The sequence below is a fragment of the Arvicola amphibius genome, chromosome 10 (genome assembly GCF_903992535.2).
Source record: "Arvicola amphibius chromosome 10, mArvAmp1.2, whole genome shotgun sequence".
Classification (NCBI taxonomy): domain Eukaryota; kingdom Metazoa; phylum Chordata; class Mammalia; order Rodentia; family Cricetidae; genus Arvicola; species Arvicola amphibius.
This window is the reverse complement of record NC_052056.1, coordinates 4,977,369-4,999,879: the sequence shown is the minus strand read 5'-3', so window position 1 is coordinate 4,999,879 and position 22,511 is coordinate 4,977,369. Positions and strand designations below refer to the sequence as shown.

The 22,511-nt window shown below is 45.3% G+C and overlaps 1 long non-coding RNA gene across 1 annotated transcript in view; it reads right to left on the bottom strand.

The window, feature by feature from the left end:
• Positions 1–13,973, bottom strand: part of LOC119825635 — a 29,593-nt gene extending 15,620 nt beyond the window's left edge. Inside the window, exons 1-2 of the long non-coding RNA XR_005287243.1 lie at positions 13,085–13,973; positions 11,733–11,785 (exon numbers count right to left, since the gene is read on the bottom strand). This is a non-coding gene — a long non-coding RNA (uncharacterized LOC119825635). The remainder of the gene's footprint in view (positions 1–11,732; positions 11,786–13,084) is intronic.
• Between the last annotated feature and the right edge of the window lie 8,538 nt (positions 13,974–22,511).

Below are 22,511 nucleotides of genomic sequence, written 5' to 3'. Positions count from 1 at the left end.
TCCTTGCTTTGCTATTGTTCTTTCCCTGAGTGGACTGTCTCTGTTGGTGGCTGCATTCTTCTAAAAGCTTCTCCTGAGTTCTTCCTTCCCACAGAGCCGGATTCATCTTAATATTTCACCACCAATTTCTTCTAAAGGAATTAAAAATGCAAATCTAATATTCTAATTGTATAATAGGAAAATCTTGGCAGCTTGATCAATACTATCCCCCCCCCCCACTGTCAATAATATGGCGGGAAGGCATGTATGTCAGAGCCTGACGGTCTCACTTTATCACTGGCCCCATGGCCCGTCTACATCTATGAGATGTGACATTTTATTAGTGGCCCTCCCATCCATCAGCTCTAATTTGTGCATCCCGGAGATGCAGGCTGTCATCTCAGCATCTGCATTGCTGGGGTACCAGATAGCCCAGAGCTGATGCTTCATGATTCCAGCAACTATGTTAAATGACAGGAACAGCCTGGATCACAGCCACACGTGACACTGATGGCGTGAGAAGCAGGGGGCCCACGTGAGTAACCCCTCAAACTGCACGTCAGACAGCTGAGAATCTGGAAAGTCCAAATTCACGAGTATAGACATGTGACTGTACTTAATGGGACCCTAGCTGCCATTCGCCTCAGTTTCCCCTTCTGTAAGTAAGAATTCTGGGAGCTGTGTTGTTCCAATCTGGAATTCATTTTACTCCTAGAAGAGGGAACCTCACGCTCAGGGAACCTAGGTGATGATCCCTTTGCATTGACTCAGACAGGCTTCTGGTCTGGGCGATGTGCCAGCTAACTACAGAAACATCCCAATTAACACTCAACAACAGGAGAACGAGATTCCCACCACGAAGGGCTCTTCAAGCCCTTCCCCTTTACCTTTTAGGTGTTTTCTTTGTAACTGAAACTTTCAGGTTTCAAACACTGTGCCGTTTAACCCAGAAGGCTTTTGTTCCATGTGGTTAAAGCAGCAAAAAGCAATGTGTATGCTATGCCGGGGAGCGTACCCACTTCCTTCAGGGCAGGCAGCAAACGGGGTGTGAGGGAACATTAAAATTCTATTAAACCTGACTTTAGACTAAGCTGGTGTCAGAGACATAACCAGGCCAAATATTCAAATTCTTCAAAGAATTTTCTCCTAAATGTTTGACATCACAAAGCACAACTCAGAAGGTAACTTCAGGCTGGCAAGATGGCTCAGTGGGTAAAGGGTGCTTGCTGCTAAACCAAAAGACCTGAGTTTGAGCCCTGGAACCCAGACAGTGGAAAGAGAACCGATTCCTACTCTTTGTGCTCTGATCATCACAGACTATCACAGACATACTGTGGCATGTGTGCACGCACAGAGACACAGTAAATAAATAAATATAAGAAAATGAGATCCTAGGTAATTCATTTGGCTTTGTAGATAAGTGCTTTGCAGAGGTGTGTCCTTTCTCATGATAGAGAATTTTCTATTTCTGTTTTCCTTTTAGTGTATGAGACAGTTGCCAGTGACATCCTGACTGTTGTAAGGAACTTCCGTATACAAGATTTGTTTTCTCATGTGGGTCCCACGGGCAAGATGGACAGCGTGGCCCAGAACATGGAACCATGACGGGGAGACAGGAAGAAACACCCACGATTCTCACAGCCCCGGCTGTGATAGAAGATTCAAGGAACAACAAAAGCAAGAAGTGCAATGAGGGCTGAGAAGTTGAGCTAGGCAAAGCGGTCCATGGAGAAGGGCGGAAGAGGAGAGGTCTCCTGAAGTACAGACGAGGAGGGCTAATATTGATCCTTGGCAGAACTAATTATGGCAGGGTGATCTGTGAGCTCGGGGACAAGAACACAGTGACTGCCAAGAGGCCACCAGTCACCCTCATCTAATCTTGTTTCCTGTCCCGAGAGGTTGTTAGGCAGGGTGATTGGTGTGTCTGGCCTTCAGCAGGGCACTTGGCAGAGCTTCTCAGGGTACTCCTGTGGACAAGACAGAGAGACGGGGATGGGGTAGAGCTAGCTCTACTAAGTGGATTTGTAACTGGTGAGCAAGGACGTTCCAAGTGATGATCTACAGAGACATGGAAACCTGTGAGCTGGGCAGCCAGGCCATGTGTGCATGTCTATTAGTGGCTTACACAGAGTCACGGGTCCTACTTGTCAGGACTTGAATACAGACATTGTGTCAACACGTTACACAAAAGAGTCAGGGTCCTGGATGTTCCCATCCGCCAGTCCAGTGGTCCAAAACTGTCAAGAAGAAATGCAATCGGTGTGAATACAAGTCCTTTCATCGATTCCAAAATTAGTAACAAAGAGAGTCCAAGATCCTTGGCCAAGGAGCAGTGTGCAAAGAGATCTAGCCCGGGCACACTGTGGCCCCTTGTTCTGTTGTTGCCAACAAGCAAAACCTACGAGACATGAGAACTGCAGAAGCAGGAGCAGTGGCAAGCCCGTCTCAGTGTGGACAATAGAGACTTGGGTCACGTCAGGTGCTGCATTGTAAAACAAACCAGAGAAACTTCAGGGAACGGGATGCTGGGTGGGTTCCGTTGGTTAAGCACCAGACTTTTGGCCATCAGCAAAGCAGCTTTGACCCCAGCAGTGTGCATAAGCAGAGGAATCCCTAGGTATCACCAGCTCTTTCTACTGTTTCTACTCAGTGCTGGAAGTTCTCTGAGCTCAGAGCTATGGATTGACCTGACTCTCAGCCTAGTCAAGTGCAGATATAATCCATCCCCTGAGGGTGAAGTACTTACAAATAAACTTCTGCACAATCACCTCATGCAGAGGACTCTGCTCTGTGCCTTCTTCAGACCCTGTCCTGTAGACCTCAAAGGAGAATTTAGACTTTGTTGTTTTCTTCTTATGAAAAGAATGGCAGGACAGCTCAGTAATCAGCAGCTCTGGGGATCTGACACCCTCTTCTGTATCCCACAGATGCATGCACTTCTGTGTGTGAGTACACATGGACAAGCATGTGCAAACACAGACACACACACACACACACACCTGAAAATAAAATAAATCTTTTTTCACTATTAGGTACTTTTTTTCATCTATTTGTTTGTCTGTTTTTTGAGACAGGGTTTTTTTTTTGTGTGTGTGTGTAGCTCTGACTGTCCTGGAACTCGCTCTGTGGACCAGGATGGCCTTGAACTCACAGAGATCCACCTGCCTTTACCTCCTGCGTGCTGGGATTAAAGGCGTGCGCCTCCGCCACAAGGCACGTCGAATACAAGCCATTTGCACCTGCCTGACACTGCTGTAGACAGAAGTTTAAACTGGACAACTTTCCCTTGGGGAAGCTGATTAGTGGTGAGAATGGTGAGTGACAGGCCCGAAGAATAGCTTGGCTCCACCCCTCCTCCAAACACTCACACCCTTTATGGGATTGTGCTCTTAGCTCTCCATCACTGTGTCAAACATCTGAGATCAAGGATCAAGGGCTCTGCCACAGGTATCCAAATGCCACCACCTCCACAGAGCAACACAGCAGGTATCTATCTTTAAAGACATGTCTTTGGGGACATTCCAGATCGGCTCTTTCCATCAAGCAGCAGAGCTTCTTTCCCAGCCTGTCCTTACAACGTGGATTACGGGGAAGAGGCAGTGCAGTTGGGGAAATCACTCATTGGTAAAGGACTTGTTCTACAAGCACGAGGACCTGAGTTTGATCCTCAGAGCCCATGTAAAAGAAAGTCATGTACTCATCATCCGAGTGCTGGGGGTTTGGGGTTGGCTAGCTAGCAAGCCTAGTTTACTTTTGAATTCCACTCCAGTGAGAGGCTTTCTCTCAAAAGAAAGGGAAGTGGAACCTGAACAAGAAGACATGAGGTGAGGATGCCGATGCCACCTGGCCTCTAAAGGCATCTGCACACAGAAACACTGTATCATCTCTCTGTGTCTGTCGTCTATTTCTCATTGTATCTCTCTCTCGATCTCTGTATGTTTTTCTCTTTGTGTCTCTCTCTGTCTCTGTGTGACGTGGGACAATGGTCTTGTATTGGTTTAATAAAACGCTGATTGACCAGTAGCCAGGCAGGAAACATAGGCAGGCGACCAGAACAGGAAAATTCTGGGAAGAGGAAAGACTCAAGTCTGCAGTTACCACCCAGACGCAGAGGAAGCAAGATGAGAATGCCTCACTGATAAAGGTATCAAGCCATGTGGCTAATGAAGACACAAATTATGGGTTAATGTAAAATGAAAGAGTAAATTAATAAGAAGCCTGAGCTAATAGGACATCCAGTTTGTAATTAATGTAGGTCTCTGTGTGTTTCTTTGGGATCAAATGGCTGCTGAACCGGGTGGGACAGAAACCTCTGTCAACATCTCTCTGTGTGTGTCTCTGTGTGTCTTTCTGAGTCTATCTGCTTGCCTCTGTCTGTCTCTGTGTGTGTCTATCTTTCTGTCCCTGTCTCTGTCTTTCTGTCTATTGGTCTATCTCTCTGTTTGTCTGTCTCCTTCTCTTTCTGTTTTTCTCTCTCTGTCTTCCCGTCTTTGTCTCTCCCTCTGTCTCTTTCTCTCTTTTTGTCTCTCTTGTATCTCTGCACGTGTGTCTCTCTCCATGTCTGTGTGTGCCCCTCCATCTCCGTCTCTCTCTCGTTCCATCCCTCTCTGTCCCCCTCTCAATCCTGTTAGCATTCAGGCATTGCAGGCTCTCAGAGATCTAGCAGGACACATAGTGACCAAGATGTGACAGTGCAGCTCCTGAAGCCACCATGTAGAGTGCTCTCCCTGTGCACACATGCTATACCCCCTTACAGCTCCTGCAGCCACCATGTAGAGCGTTCTCCCTATGCAATGCACCCCTTACAAAAGGAAGCCCTCCAGCCCCTCATTCTCTTTCCTTCTGCTCTAGCTCAGAGGCTGCCTCTGCACCTCCCCACATAAGCCTCCCATTTGAGCTCTGTTGCTTGGTGAGACTTTGTGGTGCCCCTAGGCTCCAATCAGCCAATGTCGCCTTCCCTTCTGCCATTAAAGTCTAACACATCCTCTTTTCTGCCCTCCTATCTCCCCCTTTCTCTCCCCCCCCCCCGTCCCCCTCTGTCCCTGTCTCCATTCCATCTCTGTCGCTCTCTCATTCCTCACACAGGAATGAAGTGGAAAAGATAGTCTATCAGCTTGGGACCTAGGCGTGAGAGCCTTTCCATGATTCCACCTTAACTCTTTGAGCCATATTTAATCTCCTCGGCAATAAGCCCAGGATACCCTGCATGAGAGACATGTGGAGCAGAAACTCATCGTTCTATATGGTACATTCTGATGTAGGAACCCCAAACTGACCCAGAATCTGACTGCAGTCACAAATTCACCTGAGATGAGCAAAGACACTCAAAACCAGCCCAGACATGTAGACTCTGGGGTGAGACAGAAAATGGCTGGCTAACGTGTTAAGCTCTGCAAACAAGGCGTGTTTATTATTCAGTGAGAACTAACAGATACAGGCTTCTACTTTATCCTCAGATGTTCGCCTTCCATCTCTTCCCTCATGCGATGACCTGAAACCATTCCCTAGAGCCCCAAAGACCTAAAACTAAAAGGCAGAGGAAAAGGCCTTGGGGGGAATTTCCATCTGTTTCCCTTTCACAAAAGCCTTTGCAAAGCACATTTATTTCAACCTTGAATGGTAGCCTTCAATTCCTGTGTTTCCTATACTTCTATTCTCCTAAAGAGCAGCGGCGGCATTGATTTCAGCCTGCGATTGCCAGGGAAATATTAAACCCTATTGATTTGAAATTCAGGATCAGCAGCAAGTCAGGGCACTCTGCATATTCTACAGATGGGCAATTTAATGTCTTCAAGTTGAAGAGTAATGGCAGCTTCACAGTGAGTCCAGTGCGGCCCTTCCTGCCAGCTTTCTCATTCTGTCTCCCCGTATTAAGTAGGAACCATGTCACTTGACTGATCTTTGTTTTCCTTCCACGCGAAGTAATTGTTTTTTATTTCTTTTTTAAATAAATACCAGCATAGAAATACATAAGCCCTCATTACCCATGCCTTTAAGACCATCTTCATTGTTCCTTCCCTTCCTCAAGATGCCAGCAAAAGCCTCACTGGCAGGAAGCGAAGACGTCCTACTCAGCTGCAGGGCCAATAGAATCCACATAGTGCTGTGACATCATTGTCCCCATTACGTCTTGGTGGCAGCCTACCATGTGTCTACCGCTCCCGAGAGCACAACAGCCACTGCGGGAAACCTTCCCTCCACAATGCCTGGAAAATAGACCCCTCTAAAATAGGCTATGTCAGGGGTCCAGAGTAGACAGTTCATCAGAAAATGGACAAGTCTAAGGGTGTGACAGTCAACTGGACGTATGTTCTCTAGTTCCTCTTGTATGGTTACACTTCTTAAGATGTACAAAGAAAACAGTTGAATATTTGAAATAAAATATATTTACAGAAAAGAGGTAGATTTTAAAATGTATACAAGTGAGGTCATCCAATTTAAGAAAAAAAAATATGGTCTCCCTCCTATGAAGATTCAAGACTCTATTTATTTACAAGTGAATGAATGTATGTGTGGGCACAGTATAATATGTAGAAAAGACAACAAAAGGGGACAATACTAGATGGTATGGAAGGACAGAATACTCGTAACAGACACATGAAAGAGGTTATTGTTAATTTTTTTTTCTATTTTGACTATTTTTTTGTTTCTTGTGGTAGATACATAAAAATGTAACCAATAGTAAAAATGTAAAACCCTAAGTGAGGCTCCATAGCTCAGAAAAAACCTCCTAAATTGTATAGAAGTGAATTAAAATGCACAGAGTCGGGGCCCAAGCAGGTATTTCTCTACCTTAATCTAGCAGTGTGATGTTGCACTTGTGAGTTGATTATAATAAAGTGATTTTATGTTTTTAAAAAAGACTATTGGCTCCAACAATGTTTCTAGATCCTTCTATTGCTCTGGATGCAAAACTCTGCAGCTTCTCCATCACCAGAAGACATTCCCCATCCTGGAGACAAACAAAACGATGGTGGTCCCCCCCACAACAGCTTCCACAATTAGCCCCTTGAAGAAGAGGCGAGAAGCATTGCATTGCTGAAGGTGAAGAGATTCGCCAAGACTGTGACACTCCTGTGTACTCTCTGCAAGCTAAGCATCACACCAGTGGAGACTTTCTGTACCCTACTGGGTTATGAGACATCACTGCGATGGGATTTAATCAGCTCCCCTGGGATACATGAGGAGGAATATTCTAATTCCCCAAACATCTAAGTGCCCTTTTCTGTAAGGAGAAAAGTTGTGTGCTGGATTCATCTGTGTTGTTACAGACATCAGTATAGTCTCTTTCAAGGCTGAATTATATATATTCCCTTCTACTGTCTGATTTCTTCAGCTGGGTCAGTTAGTACATCTCAGGTTGGCTGCTGCCAATTATGAATAATGCTGCAACAGATGAGCATAAAACTTATCTGTGATTTCATTTCCATTGGCTCTACCCGGAACTGAGTTTGCTGGATCATATGGTAACTCTATTTTTAGCTTTCTAAGAAGGCTCCATGCTTGTTTTTGATAATGCCTCTATCTATTTGAATTCTCCAGGAGGGTACAAGGATATCATCATGCTTGCTTTTGATAATGTCTCTATTTGAATTCTCCAGGAGGGTACAAGGAAGCCCTTTCTCTGCATCTTCACCAACATCGCTCAGCCACTGCGTTTAGTAACACGTGCCCTGACACGTGAAAGGGGGTACCTATCATGTTTTATATTCTCTTGATGATTATTGAAATTGGGTGGTCTCTCCTCTACTTGTTACCCATTTTGTCTTCTGTAGAAAAAAAATCATATTTAAGTCCTTCTTACTATTGAATTATATGAGTTTCTTATATTTTTAGAAATATATAAAATATTTTAAAATATATTAAATATCTTAAATCTTGGTTTCTACTTTCCCTCAAATTATTAAAAAAGAGTTTATACTATGTCATGATTAAATATGGGCACTGCATTTAGCATTTTGATAGCATAGGTAAATGATTCATTATTAATAACTTAATTATGAGTAAATACTAATAGGAGTGGCAAGATAGTTGAGTGAGTCAAGGCAACTGCTCCAAAGTCTGATGTGAGTTCAATTCCCAGGACCCACGTTGTAGAAGAAGAAAACTGAGTCCTACAAGTTGTCTCTGACCCCCACACATGTACCATAGTGCAAGCATATATATTCCTACACACATACATACATAACACACTCCTCAATAAACAAATAAATCAATACTAAACTAAATAAAAATAAATACACTAGATTCTAAAAATATAGAGTATACGTCTTAAACGTATTTAGGTCTAAAGGAATCAGAACAAATGTTAAAAGCTTAGGGAATTATCCCCCCAGGCACTGACAGGGTGCCAGCACCGTCTCCCCCACTGTCACACTTGGTCACGTGGTACTCAAAGATATGCTGAAGTGTGTTAGTGGTTGCTGGACAAAGAACCCAGATACCATGGAAAGAAACAGAAATTATCCAAAACATATTCCTAACAGGTATATAGGGACTTTTAAATACACATTTCTCCATCAAATTGTAAGGTTCCTAATGATGACAGCAGGCACAAACGTTCTGTTTCCTAAGGAGAATCCTTAGAAAAAGTGATCTGTATATAGTAGGTTCTCAGGATATTGTCACAGCTGAAAACACAAACCTAAGTGACAGACAGTACTTTAATGTGAGCATCCAAGTTTGGGCATTTTGGAAAAACATCTAAGAAAGCACATAATGACAATTTCTGATAGAAACTGAAGTCTGTGCTAATAATCTTGGTGCTCTATAATTTTGAAAGCTTACCCCCAGAGTTCACTGAGAGCTTACTGTCTTCCGCATCTATTACAATAAAAGACCAGTGTACATGCCAAGAACCTGAAGGACCCGTTGTCTGGTGAGTGCATTGAGAAACTCTCCAGTTGTGGGAAATGAATAAACGTACAAGGATTCATTCCTCAACTCAAAAGGCCCATATGGACTTGGACATAAGACTGAATACTTGGGCAAAGTCAATCTAGTAGGGAGGCTGTCCCTAAGGGAAACTGAATCTGCCTCAGCGACCATCAATTGTGAATAGATCCCTAAGTAGCAGTTAAGACCATGTGTGTCCTTCCCCTGTTCAGGCTAGAATGATAACTGATGTGATTCTGTGTGTTGACAGAAGTTTCTGTCTACCCAGTCCCACAGCTGTTCAGTCCCAAAGAAACACACAGAGGCCTACATTAATTATAACTTAATTGTCCTATTAGCTCAGGCTTCTTATTAACTAACTCTTACATCTTATATTAACCCATAATTCTTGCCTGTGTTAGTCATGTGGCATGGTACCTTTTATGAATAAGGCATTCTTATCTTGCTTTCTCTGCATCTGGCTGATGACTGCAGACTGAGCCTTTCCTCTTCCCAGAATTCTCCTAGTCTGGTCACCCCTCCCCATACTTCCTGCCTAGCTACAGCCAATCAGCATTTTATTAGTCAAATACAAGTTTCAAATCTTTACAGGGACAAGACCATTGTCCCACAGCACCTCTCCCCTTTCTCCTGTGTGGACAACCGTATTGTTGGGAGTTAGTGGGCACATTACTGTTATGCTCAGATGTCATTTCACAGCAGCCCAGGCACTTGAACTTCATGTTTCCATCCCCCAGCAGATGCCAGTCTACCTTGGCCAGCTCATGCTTCATGCTTCCATCCTCCAGCAGATGCTGGTGTACCATGGCTAGGTCATGTTTCCATCCTACAGCAGATACCAGTCTATCATGGCTAGGTCATGTTTCTATCCTCCAGCAGATGCTGGTCTATCATGAGTAGGTCATGCTTCCATCCTCCAGCAGATGCTGGTCTACCATGGCTAGGTCATGCTTCCATCCTCCAGCAGATGCTGGTCTATCATGCCTAGTGTTAAGTGGGGTTCCTACAATGGGTCCCACAGCCCTCATCACCAGGGACTGACTGAGTACCAGTATTGGTATAGAGTGTAGGAGGTCCTTCTGTCTATGTGTTGCTTTCATTGGTTAATAACGAAACTGCCTTGGCCTGTTGATAGGGCAGAACTTAGGTAGGTGGGGAAGATGGAACTAAATTCTGGGAGGAAGAAAGCAGAGAGAGGAACACTATGGAGCTGCCAGAGACAGACACTGGGAATTTTACCCAGTAAGCCACTGCTATGTGGCAATACACAGATTACTAGAAATGGATTAAATTAGTATAAGAGTTAGCCAATAAGAAGCTGGAGCTAATGGGCCAAACAGTGTTTTAATGAATATGGTTTCTGTGTGATTATTTTGGGGCTAAGCTAGCCAGGCAGCTGGGTGGAACAAGCAGGCCCTCCTCCTACGGGCTGACTGAGTACCAGTATGTGACTTGGGAGGTGAAAACTGGTTAAACTCGGAATCAGGTGGGCCAAATGAGCAGTCACCAGAAGGAAGCTGCCCCTGTGAGACCCCAGCTAGAGATGCCAAAACCTTCCTTTGGTTCTCTTGCCAGAACCTTCCAACTCCTCTTCACTTGACTTCCATGCAGTATGCATGACGTTCACTGAAGATCTCAACACTTGTTACTGTTGCTGACACTTGCTGCTTGCTGGGTGTGTACCAGGTACCACTCTTTAATTCACCACGGCAACCTATGATGTGGATAATTTCAAACCAGGAAAAGAAGTCACAGAGAAAAAAAAAGTCACAGAGAAATAAAGGAATGGACCATGGCTTCACTGATGCTGATGCATGATCTGGAACTTCAACAAGCCCCTTAATCTGAAGCTTGCTTTGCCCTTTCAACAATAAACCTCACCTGTGGGTTGTCATTAACCCGCTATGCTTGGCCTCCTGGCCCATTGAGGGTTCTCTGAAATGTCCAGAAGCACCTTGCTAGGAAGACTGTCTCTGAGGACATGAACTGGTTTTCAGCCCAAGAGATAAAGACAAGCAATGACTAAGTATGTGTGTGTGCGTTTGAGAGAGAAAGAGAGAGAGAGAGAGAGAGAGAGAGAGAGAGAGAGAGAGAGAGAGAGAGAGATCAATGATTAAGAGAGACAGAGAGGACATCAGTGGCTAAGAGAGATAGAGACATCAATGGTTAAGAGAGACAGAGATATCAATGGCTAAGAAAGACATCGATGGTTAAGAAAAACAGAGACATCAGTGATTAAGAGAGACAGAGACATCAATGGTAAAGAGAGACAGAGATATCAATGGCTAAGAAAATGACAGTGGCACACAATTTCTGAATTCTAAGATGGTCTTCTGATACCACTTAAGTGATGACTGCCCCTTGGTGGATGTCTGTCACCTCAAAAGGGGGCAGACCCATCCTGTGGCAGCATCAGACACATTTTTGCTGTCCTTGAAGCTCCCCTTCTGCGGCAGGAGCTGCCTGTGGGAGAGAGTTCTATATCAACAGAACAGCAGGGGGCTCCTGGAGCTGGGAACCTCCGATCTGCAATTACTCTGCCCACTACTGCTGTGCCTGAAGGAGGACCCTGTTCAGGTGGGATGGATGGCCCAGATGACACCTTGACCGCAGTTCATGAGCCCCTAATCAGAGAACTCAGGAGGCCTCATCCATACACAACTTGTGGAAACCCTGGTAATAAATGTTGATGAAGCTGCTGGATTTGGTCATTTTCTGAGGCAGCATGGAGCCCTAATCCACTGGTGTCTGGGGAAATTAAAATGAGGCTGAGCCTAAAACAAATGCCAAGCGAACAAAGCAAGAGTGCTAGCGAACTCTGTCTCTCAGACAAACAACTGAGAGAAAGAATCATTTACCTCCGCTCATGGTTCCAGGGGATTAGGTCTGTTCTGCTCTGCTGATTCTGGATCTGTGGTGAGGCAGAATACCATGACATCAAAAACACGTAGCAGAGCCTGTTTACCTCACGACAGAAAGGAATCAGAGTCAAAGGAATGCAAGTGACGAGGCAGAATGCGCATGCCCAGTGAGCTACTTTCTCCGGCTAGACCCCGCCTTCTATTTTTTTCAGGTTCTTCCCCTCCGGTGAGTCTGTGAGCGGATGGCTACTGATTAGATCCTCAGGACTCACCCACCTTCTCAAAGCCCATCCGCTGCCAGTCAAGTACTTACGTACCTCTGGGGACATTCCACATTACAAACCATAACAGTCAGCAAGGCTTTGCGGGGGATGGGGGGGGTACCAAAGCGTCCTTGGTTGCAGACAGAAGCAATAATCAAACAGTTCATGCTCATGGCGGTATTTAAGCAAGTAGGGTGGAATCAGCTGCTCAGAGTAGTCAGCAGACTTGGAATTGTGAAGCAAGGACTCTTCAGAAGACAGGGCAAGACCCACACAGAGCGAGCACACCTTGCCTTTACTTGGCTTCCACCTTAGAAAGCTCATCCCTTGAGCCCCCTCTGTCCAAATCCCAGACCTCCTCTGGATGGACCTTCTCAATTCAGGAAGGGCTGTTAGTTCCATAAACTTTACAAAATAATACTGGCCTTCCTTTGCCTTTTTAACCACACCAACAATGACAGACTCTTCCCTGACTGAAGGGATGCAGCTTCCCCCACAGCCCAGGAGCAGATATTTCAGGGGACCAAATCTTAAGGGAATAATATATCACCTAGATCTGACTTTGGCAGGAAACCTCAAACTTATCCAACATTTCCATAGATGTCAGGACATGGGGGACACTGGAGCAAACACTCATGGAGGTGACACTAAGCACATTTTGGGAGCTCTTGGGGTGCTGAAAAATCCCCCACGGACCTCGTTTCTGTGCCCAGGAACCCCTGATCTAGGGCATCCTTTCCCAGCTGGGGCAAGGCTGTGCCAAGAGTCGAGAGCGGTTTGAGGGCACGGGAAGAAGGTCTCTTTTTTTTGTGCATACATGAGAGATGCAAGCACACAAACAGCCAGGAGGTGCCTGTTCTGTTGTTATAAGAGATAGTTAGGAAGGCCAGAAAAAGCTGTTTAGGGACAAGGGATATCTCACAGGCCAGTCAGATGGAGGATGAGAGAATTAACTGGAATTCTACATCTCATCTTGCCTGGTAGCGGGTTGCATGGTGTGTTTGCTTGCTGTCCTGGATTCATTTCTGTCCCTTGGCAGTCATTATGACCCAAAGTAACGTCAGAGAAAAGGTTTATTTGGCTTACCCTTCCAGGTCACAGTCCGCCACTGAAGGAAGGGAGGACAGGAACACAAGCAGAACTTGAAGGCAGGATTCACTGCTACTCCACACAGCATTGTCTCCCACCAGGGAGTCACTCACAGCAAAGGACATACAACAGGAACCACCCAGAAACACTGCTTGCTGGCTTGCTCCCAGACGCGTGCTTAGACTGTTCCCTTATGAAATCTGCTGCCCAGGACCACTGCTGCCTCAGTGGGCTGAGTCCTCCTGCATCAACCAGCAATCAAGACAACCCACACAGATGTGCTCATGGACCAATCTAATCTGGGTAATTTCCTCAGTCTCCCCAACCAGGCGATTCTCAGTTAAGATAAGTGGAGATTTAAAACCAGCACACATTTGAAAAGCCATGATGGCAAGTTCAAGAAGAAGTCTACGAAATGTAGAACATGCCAAAGCACAGAAGTCTACATACAGAACATACCAAAGCACAGAAGTCTACATACAGAACATGCCAAAGCACAAAAGTCTACATACAGAACATACCAAAGCACAGAAGTCTACATACAGAACACACCAAAGCACAGAAGTCTACATACAGAACACACCAAAGCACAGAAGTCTACATTCAGAACATACCAAAGCACAGAAGTCTACATACAGAACATGCCAAAGCACAGAAGTCTACATACAGAACATACCAAAGCACAGAAGTCTACATACAGAACACACCAAAGCACAGAGTCTACATACAGAACATGCCAAAGCACAGAAGTCTACATACAGAACACGCCAAAGCACATTCACAGTCCTGGTTTGGCCTCAGCTGTCATCTTTTCCTTTCCCTAAGATTCTGAGGGTGACTTCTTTCCCAGCCCTCACCATGCTGGGCAGTGAAAGCCAGGCGCTCCCAGGGCTGTGGTTGGAGCTGTGGAATCTACTTTCTTGTGGCATTTTGCTACAGTTCACAATTATTGATCTTGGTTTCTGGGAACAATATGGTTACATATTAGATGCTTTCAGACCCAATTTTGTTTAGATAAAGGGTCACAACTTCCTAATCTTGACACAGAAGAGTAACCAGCAGGGAATCTGGAGTCCGGAGTTCACATTCCATCTCAGCTGGCCACTCACTGAGGTTTGTCACTTAGAACAGCTGGATTTTCCCATCTTGGCAATGAGAATGGTGTGCTAAGATGACCTCTTTGCTTCTCCCACCCCCATGGGGTTACATAACCAGTCACTGGTGGTGACAGCCACAGTGGCTTCCCTTTGAACGTGTGCTAGCAAGCTTTATGATTACTGATCCTTTCAGTGTCCAGGCCAAAGGTGCTCTCATTGTCCCCATTTCACAGAAGCTGAAGCCCAGAGGCTCCACCACTGGCTCACACAGAACCAGCACCTGTGTCCTCTTCATTATTAATTTTCAATTATGTGTTTATATATGTCTATCGTGGGAGTTTGTGCACATGAGTACAGTGCTTGTAGCATGTCCAGAAGACAGTGACAGTCCCCTGGAGCTGGAGTTACAGGCAGCTGTGAACTGCCCAGTGTGGGTTATTGGGAACCAAATTCCGGTCTCCCGAAAGATTAGTACAGGCTCTTAACCACTGCACCATCTCTCCAGCCCCCAACATCCATGATAGTGATGCCCTTCGATGTCTACCAGGACCAGAAATGCTCACTATGTTCCCCATAGTGTGTAGTATGTGTCAAAACCCTCTCGCCTCTGTGACAACTCAATTCGAGTGGTCCCTCACATCATCCTTCAAGATCTTCCCTGGAGTCTGTAAGAGTCTTCATGACAACATCCCTTGACACTCGCACATGCATCTCAATCCCGGGCTCTGCGTGGTGTTCATTCTATAGCCTGGATGGCTATTGCTATCCTGTCTGAGCTCTCCTATCTCCCACACAAGTGATGCTCTTTCCAAAGCTAGCCATCATCGTCGCCTAAGGACACGTTCATGCTGGAGTACAGAACAGAGTTCTGTCGACTTTGTGAGAGTCAAAGCAGACCTGATGAAGGGCATCTTGAGTTGATAAAGTCTAGTGATGCAGAAGACAAGACGGTGGGAGAGAGATAAGGACCAGCCTTTCCTGTTTCACAGTGTTGGGGTGAGCTGAGGGCCCCCAAGGAGAGAGGCACCTGTTCAGAGAAGGCAAGAAGAGAAAACATAATGCATATTTCTAGAGCAGAATGTGAGCACCTGGCACAGGTCATGCAGCAGGTTGCCATGGAGGAGCAACCTCCTGAGGAGCCCTGGCTCCCTCCCTCCAGCCACACCACAGTTGCCTTGGAGGAGCAGTGTGTCACTTAGGATGTCATCTCCATGTTTACCTTTTTGTAATTTTTTTTTTTTTTTTGGTTTTTCGAGACAGGGTTTCCCTGTAGTTTCTAGAGCCTGTCCTGGAACTAGCTCTTGTAGACCAGGCTGGCCTCGAACTCAGAGATCCACCTGCCTCTGCCTCCCCAGTGCTGGGATTAAAGGCGTGCGCCACCGCCGCCCGGCTTACCTTTTTGTAATATTAATGACCTTGTCTGACCTTTGCTATCCAAAGGACACAGTACCTGTCCCTAGATGAAGTCAACATAGAGTACCTGAACTCTGGGTCCTGGACTGAAATCTCATCAGGCCTTTGGGTCAATGGAAATATTTTCTGCTGTGACAGAGATGTGAGTCCAGTTCTTCCCTCTCTAATTCCAGGGGCATGGTGGGATTCGTGTCATGGACAGAATCCCATCTCCAGTCTTCCCCTAAAGTGACTGTGGGACAGAGGGCTCACCTGTCAACAGCTGTCTCCAGCAAACAGTAGTAGCTGGTTGAGGGTTATTGCCCCTACTCCAGTGGCCACATACGACAGCACGTACATACCCAAACACATGCATGCTGACATGCACACGTACATGCATTCTTTAGGGGGTGATCTAGTAGAAGCCACTGGAGAGGAGCTATGTCACATGGACTTCTGGTCTACCTCCATTATTGCTTTCTAAGACCAGTGGTTGGTGCAGCAGCCATATCTGGTAGAGTCAAAACTTGATTAAAGCCCTACAGCCTTTCCTCGCTAGAGGCCTCTCTGTATGTGACCATTGATTTAGTTATCAGCACCCTTAATAAAGCCACCCAGCCATGTGAGTGATCTAACCTTTCAGCCTGTGGTTTGCCATCTCCTCCACCACTCTGCATAGGAGCTGACCCACTACATCTTCATCTTGCTTTGTTTTCTAGATTGGAGTAGGTCTGTGGGAGACAACTTCCCCACGGCTGCTGCTCCTGGAAGCAAAGAGGAGAAATTAATTCCAGAATCTGGTCAGACTCTTCAGATGTGCCAAGTGGTACCTCACCTCCAGACTACACGCATGCAGTCGCTCTTTCCATGAAATGTGACCTCTGCCTATGTCAACAGAGGATAAAAGGAAACCACAAGGCCACAAGGGTATCTCAGAATGCACAAGGATGAATCTGCCCAGACTGAATCTGCTGTTTGAAAAAATAGTTTAATCCATTTACATTTATTTTTATTTCAGGTTTTATATATTTGGATCAAATTTTGCTGTTATGCTCCTGATTTTTTTCTCTCTTCCTCCTTTTTATTGCTTTTTCTTTGGTGTTCTTTTGAGGGGTTTTTTTTTGGTTTTTTTGTTTTTGGTTTTGTTTTTGTTTTTCGAGACAGGGTTTCTCTGTGGCTTTGGAGCCTGTCCTGGAGCTAGCTCTTGTAGACCAGGCTGGCCTCGAACTCAGAGATCCGCCTGCCTCTGCCTCCCGAGTGCTGGGATTAAAGGCGTGCGCCACCACCGCCCGGCCTGGTGTTCTTTTGAGAATGCACACCCATACTTCTATGCCCTCACCAATATCCTATGATGCATAATTAACACTGCATAATCTAAAAAAAGACCATTATAAACATTTTTCGTATCCTGGTATATCCAGTATCACTACTCTCCATGTAATGCCTTAAAGGTAAGGACCTTAAACCTCTCTTTCTCACAAACTCTGCTTCGCTGTCCTCCACGAAATTGTTCTGCAGTATTTTCTTTTCGTATTAAAAGTCCCCTCAAACTTGAAACCGTCCTGCTGGTAAGTTTGCAGTGCTCCCTGGCAGCCTTGCCTCTCTGTGGCTCCCTGCTGCAGGTTGGAACCGTCCAGCTTCCTGTCTCTTCTGTCAGTGTTGTGTTATTTTGCTTGACTGCTCAGATGTCTCCCAGACTTTGTATCTCTTGAAGCAGTTTCCCCCTCATCTATGTTTTATAACGATTTATTAAAACATTCATTAATGGTGAGAAGAAAAAAGGCTTGCCAGGTTCATGTGACGGTCACCTTCAAATGTCAGCTTGACACAACTTAGAAACACCTGGAAATCTGTGTGGTGGCGGCACAAGCCATTTATCCCAGCACTCGGGAGGCAGAGGCAGGAGGATATCTGTGAGTTTGAAGTTAGCCTCATCTACAGAGTGAGTTCCAGGACAGGCTCCAAAGCTACAAAAAAAAAACTGTTTCAAAAGAAGAAGAAGAGGAGGAGGAGGGGAGGAGGAGGAGAGGGAGGAGAAGGGGAGGAGGAGGAGGAGGAGAGGGAGGAGGAGGGGAGGAGGGGAGGAGGAGGAGGGGGGAGGGGGAGGAGGAAGAGGAGGGAAAGGAAAAGAAAGGAAAGGAAAGGAAAAGAAAAGAAAAGAAAAGGAAAGGAAAGGAAAGAAAAAGAAAAAGAAAAAAAAGGAATCACCTGGAAGAGAATCTCAATGACAGACCATGAACATGGGGCTGACCTGTGGGCATGTCTGGCAGGGGTTTGTCTTAGTTAAGCTAATTAATATGAAAGACCCAGACCATCTGTGTGTTGCTTCAACTTACACTTTGTAAAGACTTTTGCTCCAGGCTGGCTCCATGGCTAAGTGGGTAAAGGCACTTGCCGTGCAAGGCCAGAGACTGAGTTCTATCCAGGAACCAATGTAAAAGCAGAAGGAACAGAATCAACCCTACAGAGCCATCTTCTGAGCCACTTCCCAGCTGTGGCTCTTGAGCCTACTCAGATACACAGTAATAATAGACAAAATTTTACTTTTGTTCTTCTGTTTTTAAGATAATTGTGGTCTGAAGAGATGTCTTGGGGTTTAAAAAAAGCATTTGCTTCTCTTCCAGGACACCTGAGTTCAATTCTCAGCACCCCATCAGGTGATCCATCTGCCTGTAATACCCTGCAGGGGATATAGTGCGCTCTTCTGGACTCTGTGGGTATATACCTTCTCAGGTACATACTTCCTCACACATACATACATGTGCACATGGGTTAAAAATAAAAATATTAAATTTTTTTTAAAGTTCTTGTCTTTCTCATGCCCTGGCTTTACATGACTGTGTCAGGGGTTGATGGTTTATGTGCCTTTCTGGGTTTGGGCTAAACTGAAAACTGATTTTTTTTTTTAATCATAAAAGTTCATTGGTAATGGTTTTTAAAATATTGTTTTATTCCTGTTTTACCCTCCGTGCCCTTCTGGCTCTTCCACTGGCCATATTTGAGAGCTGCCATCTGTTACCTTTTATCCCTCTGAGCTACCTCCTCGGCGGGATTCTCAGCTTTACCTTCAAGCCTGTCTTTCAGGAGCTGTGGTCACGACTTCCCTGACCTGAGACCACTTGTTTCCCCTCTCATTTTGATTGCTCAGCTTGTCACTTTGAAGTCTAAACACTCCCGTTTTCAGATTCCATAGACGTCACTCTTATCGGCAGTTCTTGTGGATTTTCCTACTTTTTGGAGGACTGGACTCTATCTCTTTCAAGGAACATAACATCCTCCTGTGTCTAAAACAAGCATGTCTGACTGTGTACAGTGACTGAGATGTTAGGCCGTCTTCGGCATCTGTCCGTTCACCAAGAAGTCTGATCTCTGTCTCAGAAGTCGCTCCTGACTCAGGAGTGGCCCCGATCCCACAGAGTCCACCACCTCTGGGTTGTTTGGCTTTTGTTTTCACACTGGACTGTAAACACCTGGGCTGTTGTTTGGTGGGGGCCTTGGTTTGCACCTGGCTGGTGCCTTTGGTCTCCTAACTGCGGACTCTGCCGGCCTATGCATTAATCTTTCCCTACCTAAGGTTGAGTGTGAAACCTACATCCGGGACTCAGTGGACTTCTGATCACTACCCCAGTGACAAAATGGCCCTTATTTCTGGGGTTCAAGGTCCCCTCAAACCTTCCCTCTGACCTTTTGGATAGACACCAGCCTCCTCTGTGTGTCCTGAATTCATGACAGATTCCTTAATTCCCAGGCTCTGGTTCAGACCCAACATTGAACTCCTGCCTCTGGCCCCTCCATCTCTTCCTTCCCAGCATCTGAACTCATGGGTGGATTGTCTCAGTTTTCAAAACTTTGCATAATAGAATGGGCTTTCCAATGATCTCACGCCATCATCTTGACCGTGAATTGTGAAAGAATGTTGAGAGCTTAGAGGCATTCATTCACGGCCAGCACTATTTTCTCAACTACGTCCCTCTCACTCTCCAAGAGAGACGGGAACAAGAAAGACAAAGGGTCAACACATTCTGTAAGGCAAAAGCTCAGCCTCCTAGAAGCTGCCACAACAGGGATGCGCTCTTGAGCAGTGAGTTTTGAACTCCACTCCCTGCATCTTTGGTGTGCACATCAAAAGCAAACGGGTTAGTTCAGCCAAAGAGAAGTCGTCCGCTACCCCTGCATCCTGACCCGCAGGGACAGGGTTCACTTTATGAGAAGCCCCGCTATTCTTGGAAACACAATTCTGCAAAGAAGACGGTCTTCACTATTCCTCACACTCATCCCACCGATGCTCAGGAACTCGGGGCATGTCCGTGTCCGTATGCAAAGCTGAGCAGGCCAAAGTCGAGCCGCTCAATAACACACAATAGAAATGTTAACTGTGCTATCGATTTCTGATTACATTTGTATTGCCTGTTTAATTTTATTTTCTTTGCAGGAAATTTTTTAATCAAAAATCCAGTTATTGAAAAGCCCACGAGCCAAGTGACACTAATGAGAAGGAGGAAGCACAGCCATTAAATCTGCAGGCTGCTCCCAGTCCACCCTCCCCCACTCCAGCCGGGGTTCACAACCCAGAGCGCCTCCGTTTCCAAGCAAGAGTAAATGCATGTGACCTTCAGCTCTACGGAGGTTCACCTACTCTGATTAACTTTGCCATGTTATCCCATTAAATAAAAACAGTTTTGACACCCAGAGACTAAAGCACCCTCGAGATAACACAATAACGCCCTGCAATCATTCCAAATTGGATTGCAATAATTCGTTTAGGTGACCATACATATTTGTTATGTGTAATATGAAACATCGCAAAATGAAATCAATAGGAATGTTTCTCATTAATGAAGATATACTGAGCTGTTATGTGTGGGTTGCGGACTCGATACCGCAGAAATCTTGTTTGTATTATAAATTTCAGAGTATTCTGAGAGTTACAAATGAAGATAGCATTTCTTAGAGAAGTGATGGCTGGTCATTTAGGAAATTATGTCATCAATTTGATGTCATTTCTTGGTCTTTCAAGGTCTTTGCATAATAACTTAGAGTTCAGGTAAAAAAAAATTCTGGCTACACCATTGCATATAATGGCTTGCAAATAAACTTCCACCCAAATTTTTAAAGTAATAGTTCTCCAAATAATCTAACCTTATCTGAAAATTGACCCTATAATATCTTAATGCACATTTTAAGATAGTTTTTTCCTATTATTAGGGAAACTATATCTATTAAGTAGAGGTAAGTAGGTAATTATATGTAAAGATACAAATTACAGATATTAGTTTTTGATTTTAAGATTATATATATATATATATATATATATATATATATATATATATACTCACGAGTTATAAAGGGAATGGTGTGTACCATGGCACGGTGTACATGGGAACAACATGTGGGAGCCAGTTCTCTCCTCCACCCTGTGGTTTTGGGGATGGAACTCAGGTTGTCAGACTTGGCAGCAAGCACCTTTACCCACCACACCATCCCATTGGCCATATGTATACACCATATGTATATATGCATACATATATATACAAATACACACACACGTGCACACACGCACACATGCATGCCAAATATTGAGCCCACAAGGCATGGCACTAGAATGCTATTGAACTACATATTAAAAGCAACATTATATAGTTCAGACTATATATATATATATATATATATATATTTAGTTATACTTATCAACAGATAAGATTGTTTTAATTTCTATTAGCTAAACACTTTCTCAAAGGGCCTTTAAAAGGCCACGTCAATGATGTCTTTCTGCATTTTGGACATTATGGTGCAATTTTAGTGAACAGCTGGTAAATGCCTGTAAAAAGGAAAGGGAGTTGGTGAAGTCAGGAGTTAGGATTCTATTGGCAGGCCTGACGTCCTCGCTCATGTTCTGTACTTATAGGGACTTGTACCTCTGGCAGTGTCCCTAGCAATGGCGTCTCTAATAAGAAGGAAGGTTCTGGGGTGCAGATACAGCCCTTTGCTGTCCTTCCAGAGCACCGTGGCCCTGCTGCTCCACTTGTGGCCTGTTTCTCGTGGCACCCTTCACTTGACTGTCTCCACCTAATCTTGATCTATCAGTGTCTATAACCATGGAGCAACAGCAATTCCAGCCCTGCCTCACTGTCCACAGGACCCCCTGGATCTCTATCCCTGTCCTCTATCCCTGTCCTCGGCTGGATGGAGATGCTGCTCACCTCGCAGTTCTAAAGGGGCGTCTCCCTGGGAAGGGCTGGACTTGGACTTTGCCCAACCCTGCAGGCTCCATGGTCCTTCAATCACTCCAAATACCCTCTCCTCTACCTGTTATCCTTCGCTCGGCCATCCTTGGAGCTTTATGATGGCTGTGCTTGGCTCTTTAGGTGACCCTGTGGACAAGCATGCCCCTGCCAGTCCCCGTTCCTTCCACGTGGAACTTACACCCTAGGATCCTCTCTGCCTACAAACCTGGGACACTTTCTGTTTAGTCTTCTGCCCACCTACTCCTCCTCAGATTGAGAGACCCTCTACCTACACAGGAACTCCCTCATACCATCAACAGACATCCAAGTCTTCCCTTTCCTTCCCCCTCTGCCTCCTAAATGACCACACATGGGCAAGCTGCCTGCCCTAAAAATACAACTCCCTAGATCCCACCCACCCACCTGGAACATGTTAGCTCTTCCCTTCCATCCCCTCCCCACCCCTTCCCTCCCCTTCCTTTCCCTTCCCTTCTTCCTTCTCTTCCCAGGACATTTTCTTGATACAGGAGCTTATGTTCCCCTCGGGTTGTCCTTCCCCTAGCTCTCCCAACTCACCACCAGCACTCCTTAGTCAAAATCCCCAAGGCAAAAGTAAGTTTCAAATCTGGTGTGGGAGGTCCTTCTGCCTATGTGTTGCTTTTATTAGTTAATGAATAAAGAAACTGGCTTGGTCTATAACAAGGTAGAAGT